Source organism: Pezoporus occidentalis, unplaced genomic scaffold, assembly GCF_034315485.1.
Source record: "Pezoporus occidentalis ecotype Australia unplaced genomic scaffold, CSIRO_AGI_Poc_V1 ctg98, whole genome shotgun sequence".
Taxonomy (NCBI): domain Eukaryota; kingdom Metazoa; phylum Chordata; class Aves; order Psittaciformes; family Psittacidae; genus Pezoporus; species Pezoporus occidentalis.
The window spans coordinates 785,449-811,223 of record NW_026916347.1 but is presented as its reverse complement, the minus strand read 5'-3'; the positions used below and the strand labels follow the sequence as shown (position 1 = coordinate 811,223).

Here is a 25,775-nt window from a genome sequence, read left to right as displayed (position 1 = left end):
TTCCTAAGTCCCTCCACTGCTTTGGAAGGAAGGCTCCTAGCCCTAGATGTAAAATAAAAGTCAGGAGATATATATGGCTGCTAGGCTAATGAAGCTTAATTTTTTCCAGCTCCCATTTATTCTTTGGTTTCACTGCAGAGCATTGATTTCTCATTCCTGCACCTTTTAGATACGCATATAAACAGGCACGTTCATTTCATATATTGGCAAATGTATATACGCAGAGCTAGGCAGGGAAGTATGTTTATACATGTAAAGCAACTGGGTATTTACAAGCTGTTTCTAAGGTTATAATATACTTTGCTGTTATGAACTGCTTCATTAACCTGTCAATCAGGTTATTTTCTCTTTCACCCCTCTTCCGTGTTACTGTGTGTGCTGGAAGTGAAGCATGTGTGTTTGTGTCAAGTGTATTATTTCAGACAGTACAGACACACAGACACACATGGATGCAAGCCCAGGAATTAACATGGTTTCATTGCTGCCTCTCCAGAAGCTTGGCTCTGGCCTACCCTCTGGACTTTACTAGCCGTGGAGATGCCTCATGCAGTCATTTATCACCCAGTCCCTAGCCAGTGGCACTGGGGTCCCGGCGCTCCTTCCCCAGGCAGCCTGGCTGCTGCATGGGAGGAGGGGCCTGTCTGCAGCATGTTTGCAGTTTGGAAGCGCTGCTGATGGGCTAGTCCCCAATAAACCCCCCAAAAGTGCTGATGTGCTGAAAGCAGCTGACACTGATGGATCTGCTCTCATCTTGCCTTTCAGTCCCACTGCAAGAGAGAAGAGAGAGAGGAAGAGAAACAAAGGCAGAGATTAACTCTTTTGTCACAGAGCTCTGCAGTTTTACAAGGCAAGATAAAGCTGCTCTCCAGGTTGGGTGCAGATGGGACCAGCTCAGCACAGTCTGGCCGATTCTCTATGGAGTCAAATCCAGCGGGAAAAAAAAAAAAAAAAAAAAGCCCAAACTAAAGCCTGAACTGCACAATTATTTACTGACAGGGCCAGTGCTGCCTAACTGAGCCTTGTAACTTTCTTTGTGGTTGCAACTACAGCCAGGAAGACCAGGAGGGATGCCTGAGTATGGTCCTGGGCAACTGACTCTGGGTGGCCCTGCTTGAGAAGTGGGGTTGGACAAGAAGTTCCCCTTCCCACATCAACCATTCTGTGATACTATGATTCTCCCAGATCTGCATGCCAGCTACTAAACCAACAACACTGCTTGCACCCACACTGCTTAAGCACACGTGTCACAGGTATACCCAGACAAACCCACCCAGACTGATTAACACATGCAAACGCAGACCCTTGAGGCATGATACACACTGCTCAGCCAGTAAGACACTCTCCTGTGGATGCAGGCTTAATAAACACAGACATCCAGGTAGATCCTGTGCTTCATACATTCCTGTGTCTGAAATCACAGAGTGGATTTTGCTTGTCCATGATGCCAGGCATCAGACTCCCCAAACCAGAGCTCAGGCTGTCATTTTGATACTCCTCACTAGAGCCAGTCAGAATGTTTCATTCAGTTAAACTAAGTTTTATCAAAACTGACCTATTTGGGCAACTGGATCCATCTGGATCAAGTTTTCCTCGGGAATATCATTGTTCCAAGAGGCTCAGATATGAACCCTCAGCCTGCATTTTGATGTCATTCAGCTGCATAAGAAGCATTTGGAAGCTTTCCTTCTTCTCTCGCTGTGCTGGAAAGAAACTTCATTGTGAAAGTCATTCAGCAGCTGCCAAGAAGCAGGACTATCACCTTCCAGACCTCCTCTCTGTGAAGGACTAACACCATATCCACATGGATGTGCCTTTTCCCCATGTGGTCACATATAGTGTTCAACGCAAACACAGCTAAAGGTTCACCCCATCTTTTTCAGTGCCTTTGCACAGCTGTATTTAGCACTGACAATGTCACAGGTACAGCAGGACCCCAAATTCTCACATACCCAACTAAGATCAAATGCCCTCAGAAAGGCAGACTGTTCTACATTAAGCCTAAGTGCACAAGCAGATACCTGTATTAGTACTAACAAAAGGGAAACAAGAATAATACTAGTGGTAATTCTAGTTAATAAAAATGTTAAGAAACGTTCTTGCTCCTGTCAAAAATCTCATTTCACTTGTAACTTTGATTTCCTTGATTTGGAGAGAAGAAGAGGGATACTTTTTCTAGGTTGTTCTTAAAAAAAAATCTTAAATCCATACTGAAAACTTAATCATTTTTCAGTTTCAACAGAAACTTCCAAATAGCATCTTTCACAGAGAAAAGTTCAGATTTTTAATCAAGAAAAAGAGAGACACCCTGTGTCACAAGAACGTCATTTTCCCAGTGGAAAACACTGCTGAGTTCCAACACTGCACAGCTCTAATTTTTGCCTGGGTTTTTCAAGCCTTCTTGTCCTGCATTTGTGTTGCACACTTCACAAGTATTCCCAGCAGCTTCAGGCAAACCAGTCATGGGGTAAAGTACAAATTAGTATGAATGAAGGGAGCAGGAGCCAGCCCCTGCTGAATGTTGGGGCTGTTCTAGGGTTACTGTCAGGACTGGGGTCGTCTAGTGCCGAGCCTGGTGCAGCTTCACAAATGCATAGAAAGAACCTGTCAGATCTGCAATCCACCCATCATAAAGCACATCAATAAAGATAAGTATATTACAGTTGGACATGGACACACTCCAAAACACAGACACATCACCACAGCAAAGCGTCCTGCTCTCACATACACTCTGCTGAACATACAGTCCTTCCTGAAACACGAACAAGATCTGCAAGCCAACAAACAGAAAATGGGGGGGATTGAGGACAAAGTCTTGAGGTTTTTTAATTTATTTTTTGAATCCCTAGAGGAAAAAAAAAAAAAAAAGGAGCCTTTTAATTATTTTTTAAGCAGTTTTTCTGAGAAAATCTTGACATGCTTTTTGCAACATATTTTCAGGTTTTGCCTATTGCCCCACATTTCCTCTTAATGACAAATTCTAAATGCTGAGTTAGACTCCCAGAATCTAAAAGGGCCTTGCAGAACACTGCTCTCATCTAAGGGATAATTTCAAATGAAACCTGAAGTAGAAATCTGCTCTAAAGCCTGAAAACAAGTTTCAAATTTCAAAGTTTCCCACCCCACACAAATAACAAAAATAATGTCACCATGTCAAATACAGTCTAGGAAACAAACCACCAAGGAATTATCGATCATCTCTTCACATGTCCTTAATAAAATCTTGGTCTAAAAATCTATCCACAATATGCCATCTGCCACACACTGAGATGAAATATGGTGTGTGCTCTTGGCATCTAACATTCTGATGAACCATTTGTGAAATCTCTGTGGAATTTCACGTTCTCAGTAACACACTTTTCTAGGGGACTGATTTTCAACTTTATCTGTGGGCTCTTAAAATATAAAGTAAAAAAGATCAGCACCTGAAGGGCTTAAAAACCTATCTGTAGATAGTTGTACAGCTGGTTTGAACTTGCCTTTCTCAGTTACTTTTGCAGACTCACTTAGGAACAGTCAAAAGTCCCCAGGGGGTCCTGTGCACCCTGAAACCAATATTTGCTGCTGTAAGGAAGGGCTGTAAACGCCTCTGAACAAAACCTGTCTCCCTCTCCATTTCAAAGCGCTGACAGCACTAAGAGGTGCTTAAGCAGGACACTCGAGCAAGCGCCTGCTTTCAAGCACCTGAGGAGTGCTGGTGAAACAGTGAATTCCTCATGTGCTGCAGGTCAGGCATGTGCGTAAACTGTGGAGAAGTGGAGCCCTAAGCAGCCACCACAAAGCTGATCCCACCAGCAAGTGCCACACAGCCGCCAGAGCCCCACACCCAGGGAGAGCACCTGGACAGGAGAGGACTTAGATCCACAGCCCATGCGCCCACATCAGCACCCTCCACTCCCAGCAAGACCACAAGGGCCCATTTATTCCAAGATATGAAATTTGTGTTGTTTCTTTATTGTGCTTTAATGAAACCCTGTTTATTCTAGGCTTTTAATTCTTTCCATCTATTATGTTTAGACAACTCATTAACAATCATTTGTTATCATTAAACTTCAATTCTAAGCTCCTTTTCCCAGAGGAGGCAATGCGGTGCTTTTAAACATATTTGCATCATAAACAATTTCAGGGCCCTGTGTGCCATCTATTACCCTGGCCTTTCCTCACTTCTTACAAGCCCTTCTTACCCAGGCTGGAAGGTGCTGAAAGAGCTTTGCTGGGATTTTGGCTGGGTCCAGGGTAATGCACATTTTTCCCCAGGCCTCAAGCCATGGAGGGCTCTGCATTAGGACAGCAGCCTGGTGCATTAATAGCAAACTCTTGAAATCCCAGGTCATGTAATGGTGAGCTGCTCTTTCCACTGGGATTAATGACTACACGCTGCAGCTGAATTCATTAGGGCCTGCTAAAGATAGCATGCTAGCCCAGGATAATGTGTGGGCTTCATTCTGCTCATTTATGGTTGTTCAGCTCCACTGGATTGAGTGAAGTCATTCCTGATTTGCAGCAGGGTCTCTCGTGTGCATGCTAGATAAGCACTACGTCACACTTTGCATTCATTGACAGCTCCCAGTGGGCAAAAATCTGATCCCTGTTGGGTCATGTAAATCCAGATCAACATTCACTGAGGCTGCAAAGCATCCTTTGGATAGGAAGTGGCAACAGCATGCATAGAGTGTGGTTTGCATGATGAAACTTGCTCTGATAGAAAGGAAGTCCCTTACGTTGTATAGAAAACAGGAAATGAGTTGCCTTTTTCCTCCTGTTTATTCTGTTTTGCTTGGTTCTGTATTCATCATACGCTGCACATCACCAACCAGTAAAATAAAGCAGAAAAAAAGAAATCACTAACCTGGAATCTCTTACGTATGTTTTGATCTCCAGAATCCCATTCCAAATCATGCTCAAAAAATGTTGCAGGTGCCAGCCATATCCCCTCTTTCCCACATCCCAGTGAGCATCCCAATGACACAACTCTTTAGAAGAAGTGTGTATCTTATTAGTAGCATTGCTAGATCATCTCTGTCAGCGCCAAGTCCTGTGCTGGTGCTAATGCATTGTCATTGTTGCCTTGCTACGCTGGGATTTGGCTTTTAAAGCTCATCTGGTGGTGCTACCCCATGTCCAGTAACATGACAAGAATGCACATTTTGGAGCTATTGTGTTTCAATACAGCCCCAGCACTTCTGAATGGCAGTTCAAAAGAAAACTGCTGCCCAAAGGCCTCAGTTCTGCATAGCCTGTGCCCAACTTTAAAGATTTGGAGGCCATTCAAAGGCATTTCATTTGTCCAAAAGCCCCTTCACGCCACCAAGTGCAAAGGAGGTATTGCATGCAGTCAAATTTTGCTGGCTAGAGTGCACATGCAGAGGAACAGCAAGCTGTACCACCACACCTATTATAGCTTTCTATGTGGATGTCTGTAGCTTAAACAAAGATGAAAAAGCTCTATACATGATATTGAGAACTGTTCATGGAGATTTTACACCTCTGATGAACTCTTCAACCTGTGCTAGAGATAATGATGATCCCAGCTGCAAGGCTCCGCCCTGCATGCTAAGTAAATTCCTGTAATTTTCTATGCTTCCTGTTGTTATTTTGATCCAATTAAAGACATTGCAGTTAAGTGAAAAGTCATGATTGGCTAATTGGATTTAGGAAGGCAGAAGACCCATCAGGGGCCAGGTTTAATTTAGGTTGCCTTAAAATTTCTAAAGCCACTGGCAGACTAGAAGAGGTAAGCTCCATCCTTGGCTACCTCTAGCTTGGAGAAAAGGGATTAGTTAGTTTTCCAGTGAGCTCCCTGCTGCCTTGCATCCGCTGAGCTTTCCCATTCCAATGCCTGCATCAGAATCTCTCTTTTTTTGGAATCTGCCTCCTGCAGTGGTCCTTTACAGATCTCCCACATGCCCTTCCTAAGTCTCTTGTCCCCAGTCTGGTCCTGCACCGTTCACCGCTTCTCCTGCTTTCTCTAAATACCTGTGCAGTTCCCTCCCAAAAAAACACATGTTCCCATGGTTTCGAGGGTGCTTTTGTGCAAGTCACATACATGACTGGACCTTCACTCCCAGATGTGGGACTTCAAACTCCTTTGAAGTCAAGTGGAAGTTTTACACTCTGGTTGAAGAGGTTCAGCATGTGGAGAGCTCCAAACACTTCTTCACACTCCAAGGGGTCAACTCCTTCCAGATGCCCTAGATGCAGATCCCTGGGGCTCCAATCATGCAGTGAGGTGGATACAATAAAAGATCGGTTTCCATGAGTATTTGGAAGTGACCTGAAGCCTATGGGTGGTATTTCCAACATAATAAGTTAAAAAATGGTGTGCCATATGCGCTAAAACCAGAAGGTTCAGTGATAGTCATTAAAATACTTTGTAATATCATAGATCCTGAGTTCCTTCTTTAAGCTTCTTGATTTGGTTGACAATTTAAAGCTCCTCAGGCTATTTAGTCTGATTTAATGCCCACCTTGGACATAGAAACATTGAAAAGATAACAAAATGAAAGCACAGCTCACATTGTCATATGCTTACCTGATTCGAAGGAGCAAGGAGTTTCAGAAACTCAGTAGTTTTCATGAAACATGCAAGAAAAACTGAAGAGTTACTAACACTACCATCTAAATGTACAATGAGCCACTTGCATGAGAGCAGTAACATTCAAGAAATGTATCCTAACAAACATTAACAAGAGTAAACAATAGTTGAAATAGAATCCAACTAAAGGACGCTTTCCAAATACTTTTATGATTTTTGGTTTGGCTTTTTTTTTCTTTTTTCCTTTTTTCTTTTTAAGATCATGTCTGAGCATTTAGAAAATCTCAGGATTTTCCAGTCTTGCACTGAAAACACAGGACTTTCAAGACCTCCAGGCATGTTAAGAAGCCTGGCTATTAATAATTGTAAATATCTGCAGCATTCAGTAGTGGGAAAAAGAATCACTTAAACCATTACCTGGCATACTTCTGTTCCTATCGAACTAGGAAAGATAAAGGGGATCAGCGAAAGCAACAGATACCTCCCACTTGTTGCTTTTTTTTTTTAAATAAATCATTATTTTTATTTTGGTTGACAACTGCAGTGGAAATATACTCCCTGGGCCACCATTTCTAACCCCTCTGAGGATTTTTCAAGGCTTATTTCAACTGAGTCCTTTTTGCAAGCCTGGTCCTTCCCCCCAAGGACGTTTCTACCCAAAAATCTTTAACATCATTGCTACTTTTACACAAATGTCTAACACATGCTTCCTTCCCTATGGTCTTGTCTGTATTGGACCAGAAGCCAGAAATTGCCAGGACCCAAGTTCCCAACGCCTCCTGATCTTGGCATTGACTGCCTTTCAGAACTGGGCCCCTGAGGCTTCACAGTTGGCTCTTGAAAAGCAAAAGGGCCCCTCCTTAAAATCACCGTCCGTGCAAGTTTGTGTCTTCCATGAAAATTAACATGCTGGACAGCAGATGGGACAAACACATGCTAGAGGCCAGATCCTTATGTTGGTTACACCAGTATCATTTGCAAACTTGAGAGAACAAGGGCAAACAACAGAAATAGAGCAATTTACATGAGCAGTAGGTCTACCCTCCTGCTGGCTGACAGTAATAATTTGGATTTTCAGGCGGGGGCAGAGAGGGAAGAAAAGAAATAAATACTTTTATATAAAATTCCAACCCACAACAAAGCTTTCCTAAGAGAACCACGGTGTGACATTTCATAACCAATCCAGGTACTGTAAAAAATAAACAAAGAACAACACACCACCATACCACTCTTCCAAGCAACAGGCTCCACAACTGCCTTCAACAGGCTCCACAGCTGTCTTTGGAAATCCATACTGTCCCCAGGAATACACATATGACTTAATTTTCCCTTCTCTGCTCCCAGTGTCTGATTTATGCTGCCTAAAAATACATACTTATGGTGAAAATAATCATGGTACAATCTTACGGAAGTTTCCAGCAGCATCCTGCAAAAGAGCAATGCCCACAATGTTCAGACAGAGCACAGAATAATGATGTATGACATTTTGCAAATAAAGTGTTTCCTCTTTGGAAAGCCTTGACTTCTTTGCATGGAAGACCCAAATCCTGGACCAATATTCTCCCCCATCCCTAAATGTCCTCTTTATTCTTGGCCTCATTGATTTGGGGACACTCGTTCCTTCTTACTATTTCTCTTTCCTACATTTTGTCTGGGCACCCTCAAGGCCAGAAGGACCATGCAACTTTGTGGTTCTACCTGAGTCCTTTCCTCCTGAAGTTTTCACACATCCTTCTCTTTGGAATACAATTACTTCAGTTCCTTCCACTCAAGTTATATGTAAACACTGTCCATTTATTCCTTTGTGCTTGCCAAAGGGACATTGGCACTTAATGTCTTGAGGAAGCTGTGAAAATGCCAGCTAGACAGTAGGAGCAGCAGGGATTATTTGTCTAGATAGTCAGACCTGAGAGACTCTCTTGGATTTCTGATAACAGTGAATTCAGAATAAGCACCTCTGCTTTTGGATCCTCCAGCAAGTGTAACACAAAGATTTCTGTGCTCCCAGGTCAAATGTGTCTCCTTCATGGACAGGCTCTCTGGACGCATCTGGCATGTTATCAAAGTAATTTCCATTGAGCTTGATCCAGTGTTCATCAAAGTCAATAGTGACATTTCCTGGGTCATGCCAGAGGTCCAGTAATGCTCCATACCTTCCCATATGTAATCACTTAATTACCTCCCACTAATTACTTCTGCAGGGTGTTCAGCCTGCAACACCTCTTCCTGATGCTCCCTGGATCAAGCTTTTGCCCAGGAGAAGGGGTCTGGGCTGACCCATGTTATAGGAAGGGTTCTGCAGGCCCCTCATTGACCCACAAGAGACTCAGCAGTAAGCAATGGGAAAACATACTATTATTACTTCTCTTGATCAGGATCTATTTTCTGAGAGACTCTCTGAAGCAGGAAACTGATCACATCTACACGTACATTCACGAATGTCTTTACGTATGTCTTAAGACAACCGACCCCAAAGGTCAAAGAGGACTGCTGCTCTCAAAAACAATAAAGCTCTCAGCTCAGCTTCAAGGAGGAGGCAAAAGCAAATGATCAGAGAGAGCAAGAAAGCAAGAGAGACGGAGATAAAGAGAAAAAACCAAGGGGAAGATGATTTTCTATCAACAAAACAGCAGGGACGAATTCTAGTTCATCTCGTCGGAAACGTCTCCTTCGTGTGCAAACACCGCCTGGAGCCAGCACTAATCTCCCAGATTAAAGCCTTTTAATAGCAATTAGTCCTCTCTGCACTAACCCACTGGACACTCCACTGCATATTTGGGAAAGGGGGGAGGCTGGAGGGAGTGCCACCAATAGTTTAACTCATAAGTGCCCGGATGTGCCTGAATGCTTGTGTTCCACATGCACTTTTGCACACAGGCTGGGATACTTTGGCAGTTTGGACTGCAGGATTTTGCAGTCCTGTTTGGATTGCAGCAGAGAATGGGACTACAACAGCTAGATCTTGGTGTTGCATGTATAAATACTTGGGTGAGTCCTATCAAATCCAGATCCAGCAGGTGGAATTTCAGAATGGCATCATGGCAAGCCATCATTAACCAGCTACAGTCAGAAGCACTGACCTACCCCCAGTTCCAAGGGCTATCCCAGCTGGCAACAAGAGACAGCCACAGGCCACAAGATGTCCTTAGACCTATCTTCATGCTACCAGCCTGCTGAAGCAGCCTTCGTACTGGTCTTCCCAAGTGCACACTTGGTACTACTCCCTTCCACCATCCCTAGAGAAAAGGAGGAAGGGAGATTTTTGTTTTAAAAATTGATTTTCACTGGTTCATCTCTATATCCCACCCAAGGCCTTGTGTAACCTCTCTGTGACCATATACAGGAAGCACAAGCTGCTGCCCCATCTGGATCTGGCATCCAGCCTCCTGCACAGGATGAGAGGGAGCCAGACCGCTACACCAGGAAACACAAGTCCTACAAAAAGGACCTCAGATGGCATATCAGCCCCCATTCACAAACTGAGCAGCTTGGCTGAAATGGCTGAGAGAGGGAAGACGAAAGTAGAGGACACTGGTGCAAAACAGCAGTCTCTGCACAGAGACTCTGAACTTCCCAAATGACAAGCCAAGCAGAATTTCTTGGAAGGAGCCACATTATCTGCCCTTCGAGCTATTAGACCACACAAACAGGACAGAGAAAAACCTTCCATGAGGTGACTGTAGGGAGGGGAGGGGAAACTACCCTGAGCTATTAATATCCTCTCCCCTACAAGCAGTGGGAGCTGCCAGAACCCCCTGCACAACCCAGTGGTGCCCCCCACCCTCTAACACACACACACACACACACACACACACAACATCCATAGGGGTAGTGCGATTACTATTCAGGCTGGGGGCTGAAGATAGTCTCCTGGCCCTTCTTCTAATGTAAGGTTATTGTAATTGATATGAAGGTAATTGATAATGTGTTACGGTGAATAATGTCTTCAATTTTCTGCTAAATCCCATTTTTGTAGCCATCTGGGCTCCTCCAACTGCCCCCCTGGGATGCAGAGTAATAGATAGTAATTATTCTCAAGTCATTTACTTTTTCAAAGTGTTTAGTGCTTATCTGTTTTACAATTAAAATGGAAACGACCCTGATTCACTTCCTTTCTTTTTTATTTAAATAGCATTCACACACACACACACTCTCCTACAGGCACTGGAGCCTGGAGGGTGTGTGCCTGTATGTGAGAGAGCATGTGTGCATGCACATTATCGTCATACACAACCACACAGGACAGAGGTGTGTAGTTCACCATGCACCTTCACTCTGAGGCACTGTGAGAGTACAATCACACAACACTAAGAAATACAAATTGTGTTTCGTCCCCCTGCTCGTCCCCATGGCAATGCTCAGAGTGAATGCCTCAGAACACCCCACAGAAACACCCTGGGGATGCACCCAGCACACAACATAACAATGCAGCCCCTCACAACATACCCCAGAAACACACCACTAGATACACTTACCTCACATAGGTCTGGGGACCAGACATTCCCACAGGATTAGCCTGATGCAAGTGCATCAAAATGACAGCATTTCAACCCAATACTGGAAATCTGTATAAAGATAAAACTGTAAGTTTTAACAAGAGATACATTTATACCCAGAATACATTTAGGCATATAAATGCAGAGAGCCATATTAACATACAGTAGAAGCCAGAATATACATTTAAATTAGCTAATATAAGCTATTAAATGTACCACCAATGAAAAGCATACCTTGCACAGCAGCTAAACCTATTTCAGTATATGATCCAAACCTCCCCAGCGTTAGCAGAACCCCTTCAGGTTCTGCCTCAGCTTGTGGTATGCCAGGTGATACATAAACAAGCATATCCATGATGTTCATGGGGAGACACCATGCTAGGTTTAAGGATTACTGTAACAGTTGTAGCCTAAGCCTTGGTAACCAATGCACGGGAACATCTGCAGCTGCAAACTACCTCAGTGAAATTCTTAGCAAAGAGGCCTAATAGGAAAATGGTCCAGGAACTTTCTTGGGGCAAATACTTGTGTGAGAAAATCCAATCCATTTGAAGCCAAGTTCCAGCATGCAGAAATAAACCCAGTGGAAATGCTGCTGTTTTTGTGATGGTTTGAGAAGGAACCCGAACCAGAGACTGTGTCAGACCCAGGCAAGTGTGTGGCCTGTAGGACTTCAGAATGAGGCTCTACAGCCAGTCTTCAGAGTCAGTGCTCTGCCATGTTCTCCCATCACCATGTCCATTGCCAGTCTTCAGGCTGCTCTGCAGCAAAAATTACCTCACTGCTATCTTAAAGTTTCTGCCTTTGCCCAGAGCCCTAAAAAGATACGTTCAGGCAGGAGTAGGCTGGTGTTGAAGAAGCAGCTGAGGGAAGTGAAGATGGTGAGGATCCTGAGACACCTCTCCGTAGTGTTTTACAGACTCCAGGTTGCAAGCACTCATCCAGAATTCAAAGATCAAGCCTTTAAGAGATGACTGCTCATTTCCAGTCACAATTCAGACCCAATGAGTGGTTGTCATGTGAAAGAGCTGCCATCTGAAGACGGACTTAAAATTTAGGCAGTTAGTTTGGAAAAAATCTTTGTGGCATTGAATCTGGATTATAAACCAGATCTTCCCAGACCAGACACATCCACAGCCTTGGAGCTCAAATGATGCTGGGACACAGGACAGGATGAACCAGGAGCTCCATCCCACTCTTTTGCTCCCTAGCTAGAGTGGCTGCTAGCGGAGGCTGATACTTCCCCAGAGCTTCACTGAAGGAGAGACACTGTTCCCCAGAACAGGTATCTTACACACTATTCCTTCTCCAAAAGCCAGAATACAGAGCCATTGCCTATGTCAGCAGATGGAGGAGTCAAACTTGCCCAACTAATCTAATTCTGGTGGGTTTTTTTAATTTTTTAACCTGAACAATCAGATGACACCTTCCACAACCAGCCCCACAACCCATGTCACCAATGTCCTAACAAAAATGCATCCAAACACCCAGTAAGTTACTGGAGCACTGCTGTCCTTCGCTCCTGGGTGAGCGTGGCCCAGGGCTTTGAGCAGGAAGATCCCATTGTTCTTTTGTTTGAGTTTGTAACTGTTTGGGGCTGTTCAGTTAATCTTTTGTTCCCCTCTTCCCTCTCTTTCTGATTCCTTTTTAATTCTTCTTAATGACTCTCCCCGATGCAATCAGCAGAGGACCACGCAGAGTCTGCTTCCCCCTGCTGAGAGGGAAACAAGACTGAGGGAAAAGGGCACCAAGGGAACCGTTCACATCCTCTGTTCATCTCTGCCAGCCCATATTCCCTGGTGACTAGCCCAACGCAGCCTGACTATGTGGAGCTAGCATGGAATGAAGCAGAACCTGAGGCAGGAAAGTCTCAGCTGGCACCACAGGGTCTGGCTGTTTTAGCCATGTCAAAGAATGGTGCCTTACCCATGACTGTGGCCCATATGGTCCTACCACAAGGGCAGCAGTGTGGGCTGAGGAGGGGAAAAATGGGCTGTGGTTCACACAAGCCCAGAAGTTCCCTAGACAGGGAGAGTGACTAGAGCCCACAGCTAAGCTATTAGGGAACACACAGCTTTGGAAACCTGCTGCTGGGAAGCCAATGAACTTGGCAGAAGCTTAAGACTCCTACAGTACTCACAAACTTCCTAGTCCAGGTGTTCCTAAGCAATGCCATCCTTTGTTCCAGCAGCTCCCCCAGCTCCAGCCTGGGAATGAGCTTGGTAGAAGCCAGATGGCTCTTCCTTCATCTGCTCCCTGGTACTTGGCTGCATATACATCGGAGAGCAGGGTGACTAGCAGGGCAGGCAGAAGTGCAAGGAAGCAAGTTTGCTCCAGTTGGTCGGATTTGAAGACCACCTTCCTCTCCACAGGCTCCATCTCAGCCAGTTGCAGGGAGTGCCTCACCTTGGCAAACAGCCCCTGTACTGCACTGCAAATGGGACAGCTCTGGAAAAGCAGCTGCTGCCATAGCAGGCTCTCCTGATTGCCAGGCTGCTGCTAACGAGCCACGCACACTCCAGGGCTGCAGAGAGAGGGGATGAGCTCCAAGCTGCCAGTGGCATGGGCTGGAACACAGGAGCTGGTGGCTGGTGGAAGCGCCATGTGTATACTGCACTGCCCCTCTGCTGGGGATACCTCTCCCAAAAGATACCTCCCTGAGGAGGTGTCAGTTTAACCCTTAGTTTCCAGCACCAGAGAGAAGCTGTGATCCCTGTTGCACCGTCTAACAGTTGTTTGATAATCAATCATCTTCCAACCAGGAAATTTCAAAGCATTTAGGATCAGATAGCTAGTTAGCTTTGCTTTCTTTTGGGGGAATACACAGCATCTGCTATGTGCTTTCATTGATTTTGGAGGTTTTCCAATGGGAAAAGGAAAAACCTCAAAGTACAAATTCCTTTGAAGTTCTCACTGCCCTCTCAGCTTTCAGGCAGATGAGAAGGATGGAGAGAAATGCATAAACATAAGCTGGGGAAAAGCAACACAATGACCCAGGTACGCCCCTGTTGAGACAAATACAACCAAACCATCCTTGGCTGACATACTCTGAAACACCTCCAGCCAGGATCTCAGCAGCTGTGTGGTAATCTCTATTGGTGCTTCTATGCTCCATGAGTTAGCAAGGTCTTTTACTACATAGTCTCCCTCCGTTCTAGGGATATCTCTTTCTGCTTATTAGCAGGTGGGCACAGGAAATGGTTATTTACCTGTTTCTTGGTATCATTCATTTATACACTGGGAAACCAAGTATTTTACACCCAGAGTCTTCTCCTGTACATTCCCATAAAGCAGTTCCTTAGCCGTTTGTCAGAGACTCTTGTTTCCAGCCCTGTGACAGCCTTCAACACCAGACAAGACTCCACTGCAGCATGCCAGAGAGCTGCAGAGACCTCTTGGGCCTGAGCAGTGACACTGACACAGATAAACTCCAGACTCAAACATTTCCTTACTGCAAGAGTGCAACATTACTGACTCACTCTCAATCTGAGATCTCTCCTTCCTCCTAGGCAGTGCACCAGTTCCTCCATTCCTTAGTCACACAGGCCTTTTGCATCTACTGCATATTACTTGCCTAATTTTAGTTTATTTCTCCAGCGTATCAAGCTACTTTGAGTTACAACCCTGTCCTTCAACAGACTTGCAACCTCCTTACAGCTTGCTGTCTCTCTGGTTGGTTTCCATTTTATTATTAAAATCACTAAAATATTGATCAGAAATAGGCCCAGGCCAATCCCCTGCAAAAACTCCTCCCTTTTCAAGGCATAATTGGGTCATGGATTAGGACCAAGTTGTGTCCAGAAAGTAGTGACTAGCACTAGTAAGAACCTGACCTTTGTTGGTGCCTGATCTAACCACACCCAGAATGAGGGCAGAGCAGGTATAATAATGGGGGCAGGGGACAGAAATCAGCTCTGAAAAATCAGAATAGAGGTTCAGCCAAGAATTACTGATAGTTGGAAACTGGTTTTCAGCTCAAGATGGGGTAAAAATCTGGGGAAATCCCAGGACTACACTTCCAGATGAAAAACTTGTTGACTGCCATTTTCTCTCTGGCCTAATGGAGTGGAAGAGAGGAGCAGAGAGGATCTGAAACCCTCAGCAGATTGCTTCCAGGTCTGGCTCTTCTCTTGCAATACACAGCATGTGTGAATGCCAAGCAGCAGCAGGGGAGATTCAGAGTGGTTAGATTACGTGCCTTCCTTCTGCTCTGCCATCCTATAGCAGTTCATCCTGGTGAAGAAAACCAAGAATGAAAAGATTTGAGGTCTTTAAGAAAAAATATAAAGTATATCTAGTAAAAGCTGAAACTGCTTGGGAAATGCTTGAATAAAAGTGTTTCTAACACAAGAATATGACACCAGCTTTATCAGAAGCCATCTACACAATGTCTTAGTTAAGAAAGCATGTCTTTTAAAAAGTAGTGGAAGTATTGGAGGAACCCTCTATAAAAGCGATTCAGGAGCTTCCAGGTACAGTAAGGAAGTGCCCTGACTTCATTGGAGAACAGGGGGAGAATAAATTTTTGAAGCATGAAACAGTTCCCTGCAAAGATACTTAAACACTGGGCTGAAATAGCAGCACTACAACAATGCATAGAAGGGTATTTACAGCAAGTGACACTTCCCTGCTCACTGCAATGTATTTACCAGTGAGTCTTCCCCTTGGTATATGATGCAATCTCTGGGTCTCCTGCAGGAGTTTTGGGGTTGCAGGTTGACAGACTGTTCTAGGTGCAACAATTACAAATTACAATTACATCCAATTATACCCAGGTAGATAGCACACAACCCAGAGTTGCACAACCCCATGGGCCTTTCCAGAGGGAACAGAGACAATGGCAGCACAAATGCTCCTTGAACAAAGCAGCAGGGAGATTTGGCAGATACTGGTGCAGTGACATGCTGGCTGGTAGCCAGAGGGTCTGTGAGCCTAACAGTTCTGGTCTGTGCAGTACAGCAGTGCACCAGTCACAGTCGCAGATGATGGGTTTGTTGTGGCTTTCAGAAGCCAGATAACACATTCTTCCCTTACAATACAGGACAAGCCAAAGGTAATCTATCAGCAGGCCCCATTGAGCCAAAAATCAAAAGGCAGGGAAAACACATTTAAAAATACATACATTGATCTCTTTATTCATAAATATCCACATATAGTAGGGAGTCTCCACCTACCTGTCTTGACTTACCTATGATGTACATATGTCTATAGGGATTTGAAACTAACTTTAAGCAAGTGTCCCACTCAATTCCACAATTCTCTCAGATAGTGAAGCCCTCACTTCTTCCCACAGATTTTTTCTCAAGCCAGAAAACCTTTTCAGTGAATTTGTAGAAGACTTCTGATACAGAACAAAAAAGAGCAAAACCTACCATTAAAAATAATAAACAAAAACACCCCAAGCAATATTTCAACAGACATGACCTAGTATGTGGGTTAGTCTGACCTGAGATTCTTCTCCAGATTTCTCTCCTGAAGCCCTGTGATCAAAACATCCTTAGAGATTGTCTGCATAAACACCACATGGAAAGACCACGTTTCTCCCACAGAACGTGTCTGATACAAAGGAAACAAGGAGAATGAAGACCAAAGGGAAACAGCATGGAAATACTGAAGCACTACAGGCTGCAAGTTGTGCATGCCCCAAGCTAGGCCTTCAGAAGAAACAAAAAGGAACATGCTTGTTGCTGGAGACCATGCCAGGACAAAGCTCTTATCATCACTGTACCTCTGGTGAGGAACCCCTAGTTTCAGCATGTCGCATACCAAACAAGGCAGGACCAAGGTCAAGCTGGGAAGTCAATGCACACGTTGGGGTCTGGATTAACAAGACCCATAGCAGGTACACCAGTGGCTGATCCTCAGGCAGACACTCCTCCAATATTACATAGTCAGAGACTGAACGCCCAGGGACAAACTTAAATAGAGCCCAGGCTCATATGTGGAGGTCCCAGGTGAGACTTGTCAGAATGATTAAGGCCTATCAATCTACTCATAGCCCTGACAATGTCTTTGCCAAGCTTTACCAGGCATTCAGATGAAACTCAGCAAGAACCAGGAAACCTGAAAGAGATTGTTTCTTCGCTGGCTACCTCTGGTGTCAAGAGACAATGGCAAAGGGACAATGGTGTACTTCCACAGGGGAGTACAGGGAATTTCTAGAGTTTGTGGAGCAGTTTCAAAGGTGGCAGTTCCTAAGGTGCCCAGCTTTGGGCACAGTCTCATCATCCTCTTCCCTGTTCTTTGGTTTCCACAGCCTAGCAAATAGAATGTTAATGCTGATTTCATAGAATGCTGTCAGAGTTACAGTTCATCACAACTACTTCTGTGAGAAACGAATGGTACTACTAGGAAGAAAATTATTCCAGCTGAAGGCAGGACATTCCATGTGCCAAACTGCACCCATATGGCCTCGAAGGGGTGAAAATCTTGGCAATATCACCTTTCTCTCTATTCTGGTGAGAGAGACAAGATGTACGGAAAGCTGAGACAAACTGCACCAGTGAACCTGTGCTTCTGCCATATCTCGTTCCACCCAGGACATCCCCTTTACAGGTTCCCTGAGAAATGGGTCCTCCACTGAAGTACCTTGATGATGAAGGAACGGCAGGTAACACGAACACAAACTCTGCCTCTATTGACACTTGTTAAGACCAATTCATTCCTTGGAGCCATGTCAAGCTCTAGAGCAGCATTCACAGCCCCCAGTGGATGAGTCCAATTCAAGCTCTCTCCCCCTAGAGCCTAATACAGCCTGTATTGTTCCTGGGAGCAAATCCCAGCATACAAAGGCCATACCTTCAGCTCAGCATCACTTAGAGGAGCAGGGCAGCCGTGGTAGTAGTTGAGGCACAGCACTGAAGTCACGTGAGGTTAGGCAGGAGCTGAGACAGATCAGGTCCCCCTCCCCTGCCAAAAGTTGCACACATCTCTGCTCCTTCCCCAGGCAGGACAGCAGCCCAGAGGTCAAGGTGCTCCCTTGCAATCCCTTCCCCCTTGACCTCCTTCCTCCTCCACACCCTGCATGGTGTCGGATACATCATCCCTGCGTCAGCCAGCTGCAGCAGCAAGGTGGGTACCAGTCCTGCCCTGCTGCTTCCCTGGCTCACCTCCTGCCCGCAGCCAGGCAAGCCCGCTCCAGCTCCCCAGGGTGGGTGAGCGCAGGATGGTGCAGGTCATGTATAACCCGGGGCGGGGGATGAGGTGCGTCCCCCCAAGATGATTTCAGCTGCATTCCAGTGAGCCTGGCAACCTCCCGCACACACAAATAAAAGGAAATGAGAAACTCGGCAACAAAGAAACTGGCAGGGAAGCCACAGAGGCACACAGGAACGGGAAAAGAGATTAAACACAGGCTCAAGAGCCCCAGCGTGCTGAGCCTTCCTCTCTAAAGCCTCCCTTTAACTTTGATGGGGGGGACACAGGAGTCTTCTTTTCACTTGAAAGGGTAAGAGGAGGGGCTGGATAAAAGGGATCCAGCATTATCCGGAATTGAGAGCACAAGAACATTTAAGGCTTAAAAAAAAAGGTGCAGGCACCCAGCTTCCCTGCATACCTTCGTTGGTGGAAATCAGGAGCTGGGATCTAAAACTGGGCAGAAGAGAGATCAAAGTGAAGACATTACAGGAGAAAGTTTAATAAAACTTAATGCAAAGTACTCTGGTGAATCCTCTTCCCAATTTCCTGCTGCCTTACTTTTATTTTTTCTTTTTAGCAATAGGATAATGGGAATTTGAGGCCCTGCAATTTGTATGGCAGACACTGATTTGTGTTGATACTATATACCATCTAAGAGTACATCCCAGTATACTAGACCACAGAAATGTGTTTCTATGTGCTAGGATAACTCATAAACATGCTATGGTGATTAGAATTTTGTCTGGCTGGCAGCGGAACTATTTAAATCAGTCCATTGCAATACAGAGCTGGACTTCACCTGCAGAACATTCTCCAGAATCTACATTGAGGTCTGTGCTAAGACCAAGTCAGAACCCTGTGCTTTGTACATCATTAACTGTGTGGTTTCCCATACAAAGTATGTATGTTGTGGAGCTGTCCAATCATGGATGTAACAAACATCTACCTTGCTCTTCATGCACCATTAAACCTCAAGCACTTAGCTGGAACAGAGTGGGGAAGAAGACAACCCTTTCCGTCAAAGGGATATATTGTTTTCTGGGAAACACCCAGAAAAGCCTCACACAAACCTCTCTCTCTTTGGATGAGAAAGGACACACTCTCTATGCAAAGTCATGGCAGTGCAAGACAGCAGGCAAAAAATTTGCACCAGGCCTGAGTGAAGTCCAAAGCAGCTGCTCCTTCAGAGCTAAAGTCTGATTTCTTGGGTGAGCTAGTTTCCTCTTCCAAAATACCCTTGGATGTCAATATGATTGTCAGTAGAGAACAAACTCACTCCTTCCAGGCACACATATATCACACACTTCAAAGACTATCTTTCTTCAAGTTCCCTAAAGAATCATAACAGGTAGCAACAAAACATCAAGGGGGACCATGGGACTCAGAAACTCTGTCCTAGGTCTGAATACCCTGGCTGTATAAACTACCCTGCAATAGGCCTGTGTAGCAGGACTCTGGGAGCTAATTTGAGGGCCTTCTCCCAAGCAGACACCATTCCACGAGCACTATCTCCCAATGATCCAAAGTGATCTCAGTTCAAGAGCAGTCTATTATTGTAGATGCCTGACTGAACATCCACTATCATTGACCACCTTAGCAGATAGACTGAGATCATTTACACCAAAGAGCAGTGAAGAAATGGATTTGCACAGGGCCAGCAAGCTCTACTGGGACTTGAACAGAGAAGATTTACTGGATGTCTCCCCTGCTGTCTGGCTTTGAGGGTCAGAGCCAGTGCCAAGTAAGTGGGGTCCCAGCCTATTGGGAAAAGACACATCCTGGCATGCTTTACCTGGCCATTTTACACAAAGGAACGTGTCCTTCTTCAAAGGGTGGAAAACATGTCTCTGTTCGTACTCTATATCAATCACTGGTTCATACAGCATGTCAGAGGTACCACTCTCTCCAAGATGTTTGAGATCTAACACCCAAGCTTCTCTGCTGAAAAGAAGGGAAAATGTAGAATGGAGGAGCAAATTTTTCTATGGAGTCTGCAGCATTCAACATAAGATGAGAAATTTTCCTTCACAAGTTCATTCACAAAAAAAAAGATGTGTGGTCCTTTTTGTTCCTTTAAATCCCAACTATTTGCTAAACTCAGATGGACAAAGGACTTCAAAGTCAGAGGGCAAATGGACAAGGAAATGTTTTCCTGTCCTGGGTTCAGCGGTAGCAGTCATGTTTTTTCCTTTGTGGTAGCTGGTGCAGTGCTGTGTTTTGACTTCCAGTCTGAGAACAGTGTTGGTGAAGCCGATGTTTTCGGTTGTTGCTAAGTGATGTTTAACCTGACCAAGGACTTTGTGAGGCTCATGCTCTGCCAGGGAGGAGGGGAAGCTGTGAGGAAGCAGAGATGGGGCGCCTGACCCGGGCTAGCCGGGGAGGTATTCCATACCACAGCACGCCATGGCCGGGGTGGGGGGTAACTGGGAGTTACCCAGAAAGACACGGGCTTCCATGTGGAACCCATTTTCTTGGCCGGTGGTATCGTATTCTCTTCCCTTGTTATTTTCCCTTATCATTGTTGGTGGTAGCGGTGGTGATTTGTGTTGTACATTGGTTGCTGGACTGTTCTTGTCTCAACCCGTAGGAGTTGCACTCTTTCGATCCTCCTCCCCGTTCCTCCGGGAGCGGGGAAGGGGAGACCCCCGGGGGGGGGGGGGGGGAACGGACCTCGATTGTTGTCAGCTTGGCACCACTCACTGGGAGTGAGTGAACAAGTTACCTGACTGGGTTTAAACCACGACAGTTCTAAAGTAGACATAAGCTGGAAAGTTCGAACAGTAGGACAGTCTTTTAAAGACAGCATGAAATAATCAGGGTACAGCTGGAATACTTCTCTCTGGCTTTGCTACTAGAGCCTCTAACCTGCTCTAGACTGAACTTCCCCACCTTCAGAATGGCAAATGTTTCCCTGTGCTTTAGCCCTGGTCCCTAAGCCTGTTTTGCTCAGATCCCTATGGGAATTTGCATCTACCACAAGTAGATTCGAGTGACTTTCCATATTCCCACCATCTTTCATGAGGGACCACATGCAGGTCTGAGTCCACCTGCACTTGGTCCCACACCCAGTACCCATGCTTCCCTATGTTCTGCAAAGTTGAGGGGCAGGAGCACAGGACAGAAAAGAGGAGAAGCTGGGCCTCACCTCCAGCTTAGACGTTCTACAGGATATTGGGGCAGAGCTCCAAGACACTCAGTTTTCCTTTCTGTAGCACAGATGAGCTATACTTTAAACCTCTCTCTGCCAAGGGGGTAGTGCTTCATCTCCCACCACTCCAGTCCCCATAGCACTCACTAGAAGCCACATGGGCTGAGAGCTGGAACCACCCTGTTGACAGCTTCTGGACCATTACACATCTTTTTTTAATGTGCAAAAATACTGACCTAAACCTGAGCTTCCTGGCCGGAAAAAATTAGGCTATTGGAGCTGCCCTGGCAAGGCTGCGTGGCAGTACTGTGGCATCATATCTCTGTCCTCACAGGATGTGGGCTTCAAGCTGACTCTGCTTAGAGAGAACATTAACTACACCTCTTTATTATTGAGAAGAAATTTATTGGAGACATCCCTCCCTCTCTCCAGCTTCTCCTTTACCTTCGCAGAAAAGTAAACATTTAATTTTTTTTGTTGTTAATAGATTTAATGTTCATTTGTCGGTAGCCTAGGGGCAGGAACGCGTGACATTTCAAATAATTGTTGTTTCGGGGGTATCCTCTGGAGGAAAATGCTGCAAAAGTGTGGAGAAGATTTAAGTAAATTACTGTGTCAGCTTCTATTTATTCCTTACATGATTGCCAGAGGCAGGGCTGCGAGATAACCATTAGAGGCCCAGCCATAAAACAGAGAAGCAGAATTTCAAAAAGCCAGAGTGCCATTACTGGAAAGTTAGTGTGTAACATGTTAAATTATCCCCAAAGTAGGGGGAGGTAGGAGAGGGGGAGGCACGTGTCTGAGAGTGAAAGAAGAAAAAGAGAGGAAGAGGGACTGTGTGAGTGAAAGGAAGGAATTGCTCAATAGAGAGGAAGTGAAAAATATAGGTAGGTATATAGGTAGGTAGGTAGGTACGTACATACATACATACAGGAAGGACAAATGAAGACTCAGGAAGTCCTTGAGTCCAGCTCTTGGGGCTTGAGGACCTTTGGAACAGGGTGTTCAGTTCTGGAGTCCTATTTGAGGGATTGAGGTGGCACGAACCAGGAAAAGGAACAGCTGGGCACAACACACTTGAGATGTTTCAAATCTATATGATGACTCACCTGGATTGAAATCAGTGGAGTGAAAACACTGATTTTCCTATAGCCAGAAAAGGTTGCAGACCTGGCAAATACAGTTGCCTCTGTGTAAGCAGCAAGTAGTTTGGGCCTAGTTCCCTCCAATTTTATTGCCTTCACCCCTCTGGGGCACAATCACAGGCCCTAAAGAGAGTAGAATTTCCCATCTATTGAGGCATCTTGGCATTTGTCTTTTCACTTTTCTTCACTTTTTACCTCCAAAAGGTATTCCATCATCCCATTAAAGGGGAGTGCCCAGTTTAGCGTTGTGCTGGGTGCAGTTCCAATCCAAGCATGACTGCTCAGCTTTGACCCCATATACAGGCACTTGAGGTTCCATTAGGAAAGGCCTTTGCACTGGGAAGAAGCAGCAGGAGCAGAAAGAACTGAAAAAATACTACATGTTTAAAAATTATCACCCCAAACTAATGGGGAGAAGCACAGAACAAATACACTTGCTCAGTGCAAACTGCTTTCTCCCTACATGCTTTTTCTGCAAGGGTGGAGGCCAAGCAAGAGAAGAAAGAGATACTCACCAAGATGCTGGCCCATCATGAGCCAGTGTGAAAGAAGTACATCAGGAACCCAGGACAGTATTCCCTCCTGTCCTGTCTCAGCCTTTTTCACCCTGGCTGACATGCTGAATTCTTTGAGGTTTAGTACATTGTTCCTGGAGGCAGGGGAAATGTGGGGAGATGAAAGCTTCATCTATGTCAGCAATATCTAGGATACCCCAATAGCAGCTAGATGCTGTTGGCTGACTAGTAAGAAGGCAGGTGTCTCCATTTAGCACAATCAGCTTCATGCTTTCCCTCGTCAGATCCTCCCCATCTCCCACCACTCTACTGCGGGACAGTGTATCACTTAAAGGACCAGTGAGAGGCAGCCCCAGCTCTCCTCAAGACCACGGACACTGCTGCAAGATGATACTCAGGCTCAAAGTTAAGCAACCCTTGGAAACAAAAGGAAGGAAGCCTGCCTGGGAGGAACGGGAAATGCTGACGTTCTGACATTGAAGCTAACGGAAAGGGACAGGAGCCAGCTCATTAGCCACTGGGGGCAGGAGGAGATCCATGGAGCGGCAGGCAGGTTGCATCTGCCACGTGCAGGATTTTTGTTGAAGTGTCGAACACAGCAGGAGAATGGCCCCGTGGCCCTTTGCTGTAATCAGGCCTTCCAGTGCTCTCCCAGCTCGGTCACCCCTTGGCTCCTTGCACCTAACACTCCTTGTCATTTCCATTTGTGCTGCTCTGGCCAGGCTCTGCCTGTCCTGTATGGGGCTCCCAAGCAGGCTCCCTCCACTCTTGTTTATTACTCACGCTCTACAGCTCAGCACTGCCCTCTGACTCGTTGCCCAGAAGCTGCCTGTTCTCCATTTCTTTCATTATAATTTATTTACATCATGAAAAACAGTTAAAAAAGTCTTATATATCCCATAGATCTGGTTTTATCTTCCCCAGCATCATTCTTCATTTGCTCCTGCCATTGCTTCATTTTTCCTCACTCTTTTGTCCAAGGCAAGCTTGGCTCTGTGGGAAACAAGGGCCTAACAAACCTGGGACAGAAGCCCTGCAGCCCCAGCCTCTCCAATCCAATGGCTCTGCTTCCACCCTCTCACCCAAGAGGATGGGAGTCCAACCACACACTCCACAATAAATAACCAGGGAGATTTCTTTTTTTAACGACTCACAAGGAAGACTCGCTGGTTAAATCATTGCTAACTCTCAACCTCCTCAATATTTCTTTGCTAATAGACTTCAGGTTTAATTGAAGGATCTTCTCTGGACTCTGTCTAAGGCACCATTTTCTCTTTAACCCCACCGCTCACAGCCTCACAAAAGCCAATCCATTAAGGGCCTTCATTAGTTTGAGCACCAGCCAACCACCCAAGCGGCAAAGGTCAAACACAGTCACCTGTCACAACATGGCAGTAAAACTACTAATTGTATGGGAACAAATGAGATAAAAAGATGGTACTATTATGCTATTTGATTTATTTTGTTTCCAAAGAGTCATTTAAGTCTAATTTACTTTGCAAGCTATAGAGTGGTCCTGTGTGGATACAGATACTTGTGTGAGCAAATGTGGGTGTTTACATGTGCACGTGCACGTATATCATGTATGCATATACATATGTGTGTGCATACAGGGGTCTGAAATGCAAATCTAGGGAACCATAAAGTCATGGCACTATAAAGACTTATATTTAACCTTTCACAGAGGCAGAACCTCACGTCACACTGAGATGGCTCTGCAGAGTGGCACAGAATCACATCAGCCCTACCACTGCCAGCTCAGTTGTCCATGCACCGTTCCTTAACATCCCAGATGCAGAAACAATGGCCAAGGCAGTCGGTGCAAGGTCCCATTCTGGAAGGGTGTGTGCTTTGGAAACCTTCTTTCCCTTTTTTTGCGCTCAGGAGGAGAAAATGGCCCACGTGCCCTCTGGTGGACAAATGCCACTTAGCAGTTCTAGGATCCCAATGGAAAGCAGGAAGTGGCCATATTTGGAGAAACAGAAGTCATCTCCATACGTTTTTAAAGGCTTGCTTTCTCTCCAGCTTGTTCTGGCGATCATGTTCTGAGCACACGTCTGTGGCTGCCAACTGAAAAAATCTAGGCTTTCTGAGGCACAGAAAACACAGCCCATCCTCATCTCTTCATAGAAGGTGCCAAACCAAGTTGGCCATTTTCACCAACAGTTCCCATTACCAGATGGGGGTATCATTTTTCCTGCAAGAAGATGTAAATGGTACCTCTCCTGGAATAAAGACCTTCTTACTCAGACACAGGACCCAATCTCAAGCTGTGCAGTCACTCTACAGCATAACAGACCAAAGAGCTGACAGGATTAGGACGAACTTTCCATGGCTTTTGGATGCAGACACTTCATGCTGATCACAACTTTGACATTGAATATAGGTCACCAAGAATTCTCTGAGTAGAGGTGAAATTTTCAGTGGCTTTTCAAAGAACAGCTCTCTCCATGTTCATGCATTAGGGACACTGCCTTGGCTGGTTTGTGGTTAGGATCAACTTTTTCAGGGCAATGCAGGGTAAGACAGTAAGAGACCACAAGATCTTGCAACACACAAACGCAGGAGACATGACTACATCATAATAACAAGATAACTTCCTCCTGCACAACCAACTGTATGGTATGATACATAGCCAGACTTCATGAGTAGAGCCGTTGGGAGAGTAGTAATATTTCCACAAATGCAGTAATGTAATTTCTGCTTTTCTTTGAAGTTTTTTGACCATCTCTCATCATCAGGGAGTCATTTAGATCATCACAATCAATACTTCCTATTACATGTTGCACAGCAAATAAGCAC

General features: G+C 45.3%; 2 long non-coding RNA genes across 3 annotated transcripts in view; both read right to left on the bottom strand.

The window, feature by feature from the left end:
- The window catches only part of LOC134157584 (uncharacterized), a 28,100-nt gene extending 20,315 nt beyond the window's left edge, over window positions 1-7,785 (bottom strand). Inside the window, exon 1 of the long non-coding RNA XR_009962378.1 lies at window positions 6,530-7,785. This is a non-coding gene — a long non-coding RNA (uncharacterized LOC134157584). The remainder of the gene's footprint in view (window positions 1-6,529) is intronic.
- On the bottom strand, window positions 179-6,047 carry LOC134157592 (uncharacterized). 2 transcript variants are annotated; one of them, XR_009962384.1, is made up of 4 exons: window positions 4,847-6,047; window positions 1,553-1,700; window positions 1,271-1,408; window positions 179-767 (listed from the first exon to the last, which is right to left on the bottom strand). It is a non-coding gene; the product is annotated as an uncharacterized LOC134157592 (long non-coding RNA). The 2 variants fall into 2 exon arrangements; XR_009962383.1 differs by having other exon boundaries at window positions 179-1,408.
- Window positions 7,786-25,775: the final 17,990 nt, after the last annotated feature.